The sequence below is a fragment of the Ctenopharyngodon idella genome, chromosome 19 (genome assembly GCF_019924925.1).
Source record: "Ctenopharyngodon idella isolate HZGC_01 chromosome 19, HZGC01, whole genome shotgun sequence".
In the NCBI taxonomy this organism is placed as follows: Eukaryota; Metazoa; Chordata; class Actinopteri; order Cypriniformes; family Xenocyprididae; genus Ctenopharyngodon; species Ctenopharyngodon idella.
Genome location: NC_067238.1, coordinates 7,365,315 through 7,375,227, shown reverse-complemented (window position 1 = coordinate 7,375,227; position 9,913 = coordinate 7,365,315). Strand labels below are relative to the sequence as shown.

At 42.4% G+C, this 9,913-nt stretch overlaps 1 long non-coding RNA gene across 1 annotated transcript; it reads left to right on the top strand.

Annotated features, from left to right (window-relative positions):
* On the top strand, positions 1–8,929 carry LOC127501110 (uncharacterized). The gene is made up of 5 exons (XR_007926511.1): positions 1–4,889; positions 5,043–5,133; positions 7,090–7,142; positions 7,419–7,593; positions 7,842–8,929. It is a non-coding gene; the product is annotated as an uncharacterized LOC127501110 (long non-coding RNA).
* The last annotated feature ends 984 nt before the right edge of the window (positions 8,930–9,913 follow it).

Genomic DNA, 9,913 nt, shown 5'->3' with positions numbered 1-9,913 from the left:
GCATATACAGTACTTAACAAAAACATTTTCCCATCAATGGATACTGTTAGAATTACTCCCATTGTGGACTTTGCTACTAACAATTTTACCTTTAAATGAACCCTTTAAAATTGCAACTCCTGCTGAGTGATAACTGATAAGAGTGATAAGTGATAAGAATGCCAAATTTCACTGGCCCATTGCGACTTCCAAAAATTCACATCTGAAGAACAAGATGGGTCTCTTGTAAGAAATAAAAATCTACATTAAATATCTTGCAATACAAAAAAACAGCCTTTCATTTAGTTAAATCTCAAATACACCTGACATTAAAGGAACAAAATGATAACGACATGAACTTTTAACTATCACAATTACAGAAGAAAGAAAGAAAAAAAAAACTCTTAAGAGCTAAGGTATATGTGTCACAGACACGCCAGGCTCTACCATCACCCAACCACAGTGCACGTCATCACCCGAGTTCTAATCACGCACACCTGCATCCCATCAGCACAGTCATCAGCAGCAGCACAAAAGGCACACGCACTCACATAGGCTGCGTTTACACTTGGCATTAATATGCGATCACCGTGATCCGATCAAGCAGATCAGATCATTAGCTAAACAGAACACAGCGCGTTTATATTTGATCACATTAAGTGGCCTCTGTATCTGGATAACTGATCGGATTTCTGTTTCCCGCACAATATTTAAATTAGATGCGTTTGAAAGGCAGACGCTTCAAATAGCATCATATAAAAAACTTTCACTTTAGTCTCTATCAATGCAGTGCAAACGGCACAGAATTTTTGTGATTTATTCCACAAAAGTATACAATCGATCACAGAGAGCTTAATCTTTAAGTTTCCCAACATTAATCTTGTATGGTGAAAAAAAAAATATTTCGATGGATTTCATAATTGAAAGGAGCGCGCAAGCATTTGTATTGTTTGTGTAATATGTAACGACAGAATCCGAACACTTTGTATTAAAGAAATAAAAGATCACACATCACATTAAAGAGCATTAACTAAACAAGTGTAGGCTATACGACACCAGATAAGACGATACAAATTAAATAATGTCCTATTGCTTTCACTTAGGCTTTACTTTCCGATGCAATCTCCAGTAAAGTTAAGCGTGCAATATTGGAAATTAACTGAAACAATCTAAACAAGGCGATCGCGTATGTTTTTAAATGACACACAAGGTTTCATGTAAGTCTAAATAAACTGTTATATGATAGACGTTTATTGTAAAGTTCAAAGAATTTTAATTTCTTGTCAAAACTGTCCATTATTCTGTCCATTATTTTCTGACAGCCATGCAGAGAGTCTGGGCGGGGATTTAAATGATGTCGCCCTCTGAATGTAGATATGATGGCTGGATCGCGTTTACATTACACTGAGATCCGACCACAATGCATCCTCGACTACCTCCGAACCAGGACACGTTGATCGGATAACATTCCGATCACAAACGTGTTTACACTTGTCTTTTCAATGCATGTGGACAACATCCAGATACAGGTCGCATGTTAATGCCAAGTGTAAACGCAGCCACAGTCACTGTCTGGTCTCGTTGGCATATAGACTTACCTAGATGCTCACCTCAAGGACTCCTTCCAAGATACTTACCTGTCTCCAGCGTGTTCCCAAGTCTCCTTTGTTGTTCCTCATCTCGTGTGAGTTCCTCTGTGTCTCCTCAGCTCCAGTCCATCACCAGCCTGCGATATCTGCAAGAGAAAAGACAAGTATCACTCCAGTATCCATATCTGCCACCTGTTTTATCTGCCTGCACTTACCAGCACTCCGTCACTGCTCCTGGTTGTTCAATAAACTATATTACCTGCACTCCAGTGTCTCTGTCCCCTTCTGTATTGTAACAGAAGACCGGACCACTACTGATGAACACCAGTATGAGCACCCCGGATCCATTTCAAGAGCTCGTGAACGTTCTACGCCAAGCACTCTCCACTAATCCTCCCGCATCTTCACCAGCAAACACCGCTGTCTCTCCTTCACCACCTGCCGTCGCCAGTCCCATGGCTAAACCGGCGCCCTTCTCTGGATCGGCGGAGGATTGCAACGGATTCCTCCTGCAATGTTCGCTGGTCCTGGAGATGCAACCGCACCTGTACCCCAATGACCACGCTAAGGTAGCGTTCATAATTTCTCTGTTAAATGGCAAGGCGCTTCGCTGGGCTGAACCTCTTTGGTCCCAGAAAAATCCCATAACCCAGTCTCTCTCCAGTTTCATCGCTCATTTGAAAGAAGTTTTCGGAAGACCTGCCTGGGATTCTTCAATAGGTGAGCAGTTATATCAGTTGAAACAAGGATCAATGACTGTTAACGAATATGCTCTTCAATTCAGAACCCTTGCTGCAGCTAGCGGCAGAATCATAGGCAGAGAAGTGCACCTTCCACCAGCCCTCAGTGCAGTTCCTTGGCTATTACATTGATAGCAGTGGCATCCGGATGGACGAGAGGAAGGTGGCTGCAATCAAGGACTGACCCATTCCCACAACAATCAAAGAGCTCCAGAGATTCCTAGGATTCGCCAATTTATATCGTCGGTTCATTCAAGCATCATTTCCACTCCACTCACCAACCTCCTACGGAATAAGCGCAAGTCTCTGTCCTGGAACCCAGCCGCAACCCAAGCCTTCGAAACCCTGAAAGAAGTCTTCACCACCGCTCCCCTCCTGGTTCATCCCGATCCAGAAAGGTCCTTCGTCGTGGAGGTCGATGCCTTGACCACCGGAGTGGGAGCGGTCTTGTCACAGCAGCAGGGGAACAAAAAGTAGACTCCACCCATGTGCCTTCTTCTCCCGCAAACTCAACCCAGCGGAGATCAACTATGACATAGGCAACAGGGAGCTTCTCGCCATCAAGCTGGCCCTTGAGGAGTGGAGGCATTGGCTCGAAGGAGCTAAACACCCGTTTGTTGTTCTAACTGACCACAAGAACCTGGAATATCTTCGAGACGCCAAACGACTAAACCCACGCCAAGCACGGTGGGCCCTGTTTTTCACTCGTTTCAACTTTACCATCTCCTATCGCCCGGGGTCAAAGAATGTAAAGGCAGACGCCTTATCCCGTATTCACAGTCCCGACGAAAGCTCTGAAACTCCTGAACCAATCCTGTCCAAGAAGCTCTTCGTCAACCCCATTGTCTGGTCGGAAGAGACCCTGCCCGAGTCCAATGCCTCCACCAACACTCCGCCGGGTTGCCCACCAGGTTTGCTCTACATCACCCGGACACGGTGCACTCCCCTCATCCACGCATCTCACACGTCACTGGGCATTGACCATCCTGGGGTCAATGAAACCCTCTCGATGCTAAAAGAATGCTTCTGGTGGCCGAACATGGCATCGGATGTCAGAAGGTACGTGCAGGGATGCAAGGAATGCGCCATCTCGAAGAGCCCACGACATCTCATTCTGATGGTAATTGACAGATTTTCTAAGTCATGTCGTCTGCTTCCTTTAAGGGGACTACCCACGGCCATGGAGACAGCTGAACTTATGTTCAATCATATATTCAGATATTATGGAATTCCTGAGGACATTGTATTGGATAGAGGACCGCAATTCATCTCCAGGGTATGGAAAGCCTTCTTCTCACTCCTAGGTGTGACCGTCAGTCTCTCCTCGGGATACCATTCACAGACGAACGGGCAGGCGGAGCGGAAGATCCAAGAGATCGGTCGCTTCCTTCGTACCTTCTGTCACGGCCACCAGGACTTTTGGAACCAGTTCCTGGGTTGGGCCGAGTATGCCCAGAACTCTCTGCAACAGCCTACCACTGGACTCACCCCATTTCAGTGCGTACTCGGCTACCAACCCCCACTGTTCCCCTGGTCAGGGGATCCCTCGGACGTACCAGCGGTCGACTACTGGTTCCGAGAGAGCAAGAGGGTCTGGGACTCCGCACACCACCAGCTACAACCATCGTCCGGCAGATCAACCCCGTCACCTACCAGCTCCAGCTCCAGCTCCCACTGAGTATAGAATTCACCCCACTTTCCATGTATCTTTGTTGAAACCTCACCACCCATCTGTTTCTGTTCCCACAGAGCCTGGCGCAGCCGAAGAACCCCCCCTTCCTCTCATCGTGGACGACGGTGCTGCTTATCAGGTGCGCGACATCTTGGACTCCCGGCGCCGTGGTGGTCTTCTGGAATACCTCGTAGACTGGGTGGACTACAGTCCCGAGGAACGCTCATGGGTCCCCAGACATGATATACTCGATCCAAACCTGCTCGACACTTTCCATGCCACTCGTCCAGAGAGACCTGCACCCCGTGGCAGAGGCCGACCACCACAACGTCGGGGTCCACAGCCCTTAGGAGCGGGCCGTGGAGGGGGGACATTGTTTCAATGTTGAAATTCCATCAGAATCATCATTTTGTTTGAGATAGAAAATTCAATGCTAAATAATATTGAATCAACATTGAAATGTCAATGCTTTTCAGTGTTGAAAAAGACAACATTGAATCAATGTTGATTTTTGGTCAGCTTCATCACTGGTGGAACTAGACTAAGCTATGTCAATTCATCTGTCCCCTCATTCAACACTTTATTCACATTAGCATTCATGCTCCTCATGACCCTTCCCTCTAGTCCCACAAAAAAATATAAACAAAACAAAACAAAACAAACAAACAAAAAAAATCCTGCTAACTGAAGTGTGTAGATAAACTCCAACCAGTTGGAAGTCAGTGAGATGAACCAGTTGGACATTATTATAATAACTTTACACTCTTCCAACTTAAACAGTAAATTCACAACTACTTAAAACATCTCACCTGCACTTTAAGGATCCCACGTCAGACGTTTTTCTGACGTCACGACGCACGAGCGTCTTGAACTTTCTGCTCGAATCGATCGATTTTCTCGGACTGAAAGGTAGGTTGAATTTGGAAATTTGTTTTACTTTATATATTAGATAATGCAGCGTTTAAATGTGTGTTTTATAGTTCATTAACGTTGTTTGTGGACATAAATCCTAACAGAATCGTAATTAATCGAATTTAAAATGAATTCCTACCGTGTATGCAGCGCAAGATATTTTAAATGCTGTGGGCGGGAAGTGCGCGTGGTGCGGGAGAAAACGCCCGAGGCTGTGGGGATTCCTGCATTATAATATTGAGTTAAGTTTTTAAATTAATATTTGTCTGTTCTTTTATTTGTCTTCGACATGTTAGCTCTGATTTGATGTACAGTGGGTACGGAAAGTATTCAGACGCCCTTAAATTTTTCACTCTTTGTTATATTGCAGCCATTTGCTAAAATCATTTAAGTTAATTTTTTTTCCTCATTAATGTACACACAGCACCCCATATTGACAGAAAAACACAGAATTGTTGACATTTTTGCAGATTTATTAAAAAAGAAAAACTGAAATATCACATGGTCCTAAGTATTCAGACCCTTTGCTCAGTATTTAGTAGAAGCACCCTTTTGATCTAATACAGCCATGAGTCTTTTTGGGAAAGATGTAACAAGTTTTTCACACCTGGATTTGGGGATCCTCTGCCATTCCTCCTTGCAGATCCTCTCCAGTTCTGTCAGGTTGGATGGTAAACGTTGGTGGACAGCCATTTTTAGGTCTCTCCAGAGATGCTCAATTGGGTTTAAGTCAGGGCTCTGGCTGGGCCATTCAAGAACAGTCACGGAGTTGTTGTGAAGCCACTCCTTCGTTATTTTAGCTGTGTGCTTAGGGTCATTGTCTTGTTGGAAGGTAAACCTTCGGCCCAGTCTGAGGTCCTGAGCACTCTGGAGAAGGTTTTCGTCCAGGATATCCCTGTACTTGGCCGCATTCATCTTTCCCTCGATTGCAACCAGTCGTCCTGTCCCTGCAGCTGAAAAACACCCCCACAGCATGATGCTGCCACCACCATGCTTCACTGTTGGGACTGTATTGGACAGGTGATGAGCAGTGCCTGGTTTTCTCCACACATACTGCTTAGAATTAAGGCCAAAAAGTTCTATCTTGGTCTCATCAGACCAGAGAATCTTATTTCTCACCATCTTGGAGTCCTTCAGGTGTTTTTTAGCAAACTCCATGCAGGCTTTCATGTGTCTTGCACTGAGGAGAGGCTTCCGTCGGGCCACTCTGCCATAAAGCCCCGACTGGTGGAGGGCTGCAGTGATGGTTGACTTTCTACAACTTTCTCCCATCTCCCGACTGCATCTCTGGAGCTCAGCCACAGTGATCATTGGGTTCTTCTTTACCTCTCTCACCAAGGCTCTTCTCCCCCGATAGCTCAGTTTGGCCGGACGGCCAGCTCTAGGAAGGGTTCTGGTCGTCCCAAACGTCTTCCATTTAAGGATTATGGAGGCCACTGTGCTCTTAGGAACCTTAAGTGCAGCAGAAATTTTTTTGTAACCTTGGCCAGATCTGTGCCTTGCCACAATTCTGTCTCTGAGCTCTTCAGGCAGTTCCTTTGATCTCATGATTCTCATTTGCTCTGACATGCACTGTGAGCTGTAAGGTCTTATATAGACAGGTGTGTGACTTTCCTAATCAAGTCCAATCAGTATAATCAAACACAGCTGGACTCAAATGAAGGTGTAGAACCATCTCAAGGATGATCAGAAGAAATGGACAGCACCTGAGTTAAATATATGAGTGTCACAGCAAAGGGTCTGAATACTTAGGACCATGTGATATTTCAGTTTTTCTTTTTTAATAAATCTGCAAAAATGTCAACAATTCTGTGTTTTTCTGTCAATATGAGGTGCTGTGTGTACATTAATGAGGAAAAAAATGAACTTAAATGATTTTAGCAAATGGCTGCAATATAACAAAGAGTGAAAAATGTAAGGGGGTCTGAATACTTTCCGTACCCACTGTATATGTTTGCCCAAAATGATGATCCAAATCTGTAAGAAAAACATTGTGAGCTAATGTTACATTTGCCTAACTTGGTGTTTTGCTTCGTCCAGGGAAAAATGTTAGGATTTTTTTAGTATCATGATCATGATCTTTTTTAGTAGTAGTAGAAATAGTAGATTATAACAGTAGTATTTGCACAGCTAATTAATTGACCTGGCAAACAACTATCGACCACTAATAATGCTGTAAAAATGTTTCTCCCCTTAGGACCTAAAGCTTTTCAATGATGTTTGAAGACTGAGGACACTTCACAATACATGGTAAGTAATTTCTATAAAAAACTGATATAGTTGTTAATGGATAATGAATTACTAATGTCTAAACCAGATGTTCATTAACTCACCTTTATGCCATCCCAAATGCATGTGACTTTTGTGTTGTTGTTGTTTTTTTCTGGAAAATATCTGTTTTGTAATAATTTTGTTTTGCTTATGTTCCCATGTGTTATTTTTTTCAGAAAAAGTATACATTTGTTTATTTTGTAGTCATTCTAGCAAAAGGCATTGAAACTGTTTGTTTTATGTACACAACTTTAGGATAACCAGACAGATGATTGTGAGGGTGACCTTGAGCAGCTCTTCGTGGTGGTGTTCATTATTCGGAAGTAGGGGGAGAACTTCATGAACCACCTGCTGACATTGACATTGTGATCGAGGGAGATAAAGTTTTGAATCAACTCACTTGTCACATCAGCTTGTGCCCTGCTTCTGGGTATGATATACATCAACCTATAATGGTTTATATTAAATAGTAATAAAATTGAATTCAGCGTGTTTTAACTTTAACCTTTTTTTTAAATCATATTTCAAGTTTCACTTAATTTTGTTATACATTGTAACAGTCACATTTCCAAATATTTATGACCCACCTTCTGTCAGTCATACACTACTACCGATCAAATGTTTAAGAACATTGTGCAGTTTTAACTTCCTATTTGTTTTTGTTTTTGTTTTCTTTAGATGTCTTACAACAAGTGAAGGCTGAAAAAAAGGAGGCCTCAAAGTTTGTATTTGCTGTTGCTGCAAAACTGGCTCCGTTAGGCTCCTGATCAGCTTGCGGGCGTTGCTTGTCAAAGTATCAATTTAATGAATAAGGACATACTTTTTGCATTAGAAGAGTAGCTTCAATCCTTGAAAAGCTTCAAGTCCTGAGCAGTGAACTGTGGTAGTGTTTCAGTCTGTAGTACTGTGTGTCTTCGTTTCCATGTGTATTTACTTCCATTTTACAGATGCAGGTTGCATTTATGTCGTCACAGTTTTCCAGGCTCTCTTTCCAATGACTAAAATGCATGTTTGAGCTGTTTGAACTGAAAGTAACTTGCACTGACATCTTACAGTTTGTCTGTGCTATTGTTTTGTCTCAAGATGAATGCCAATAATGTTTTATTTTTTTTAAATTTTTTTTACTACTTATCCCCTTTCACAGACAAGGCTTAAATCTAGTCCCAGACTAAAATGTATGTCTGAGCTGTTTTAACTGAAAACATATCTTAAAATATGTCACTGCCATTGTTTTGTCTCGAGATAAACACCAGTAATGATTGTTTTTTCTAAGGCATGTCTATAAAAGCTACTGAAATAATTGAACTAAGGTCTGATCCTGGCTTAGCCTAAGCCCTGTCTGTGAAACCAGGTTTATTTGTTTTAGTCACCATGAAATGCCATTTTTACAGCCACTTGTTTTTCCTGAATGTGATGTTAATTCCTGTTCAAACAGTGTGTGGTTATAAATGAATACATTTGTATGTAAACTGAAGGAAGTTGTGAATTTTTCATTAAAACCATATTAACTGCAGCCCTTACATTGTCTCTGATTGAAATGAGTAGAAATAGACATTTAACTGGCTTAGAATCTTGCTGTACATAAAGCAAGATTGATTTGATATTGTTTCCACGTTAATTCAATGTTAAATAGGTGATTTAATTAAGGTTGAAAAAACATTGATTTTACAACCATGTTGATCTATTTTTCATCATTGAAATAACATTATTTCAGGGTGCAAACCTGATGAAAAATCAATGTAAAATTCAACGTTGATCAACATTGATTCAATGATAATTTGGTTAATGCATTAACATTGATTCAACGTTGATTCAAGGTTGGTCTGCTATCTGGGCAGTCATCAGCAGCAGCACAAAAGGCACACGCACTCACACAGTCACTGTCCGGTCTCGTTGGCATATAGACTTACCTAGATGCTCACCTCAAGGACTCCTTCCAAGATACTTACCTGTCTCCAGCGTGTTCCCAAGTCTCCTTCGTTGTTCCTCGTCTCGTGTGAGTTCCTCTGTGTCTCCTCAGCTCCAGTCCGTCACCAGCCTGCGATATCTGCAAGAGAAAAGACAAATATCACTCCAGTATCCATATCTGCCACCTGTTTTATCTGCCTGCACTTACCAGCACTCCGTCACTGCTCCTGGTTGTTCAATAAACTATATTACCTGCACTCCAGTGTCTCTGTCCCCTTCTGTATTGTAACAATATGTAACTCAAAGGGTACATAATTCCTTTTAGTTTACAATTTAACCTGGCAGATTATTATTTTGTATTTTTTTTGTTTTCCCTCATTCCCCCTCAACCATTGTCTTTCAAATAGTGCTTATCCTATATGGTCAAAAACCATCAGAACCAAACCTTTATTTGGGGAAAATTTTAACGGCATCAGCAAAGGCTATACTCACCACAAAAAAAAAAAAAGCTTTACGACCTTTCTCTCTGGCATCTTTCACACTCGGCCACAGGAGTTTTCGTCTCTCCACATCCAGCGTGGTCAAGTCCTTTGTAAGCCCTTTTCCAGAGTAGATCCCGAGTAGACCTGTTTGTGAACTGAATTATCGTTGCTCTTGGGCTTCTGCCTTCTGCCCTGTTCTTTCCGACCCAGTCTATGAACAATGTCCACATCGACTTGGCATCTATCCTTTAGTTCTGGAGCAACTGAACCACAGATTCCAATCACCTGATGCTTGAGATCTTCATCCATTTCCTTGGGAACACCATTCAGCCTCAAGTTCCATCTCTGACAATATCTTTC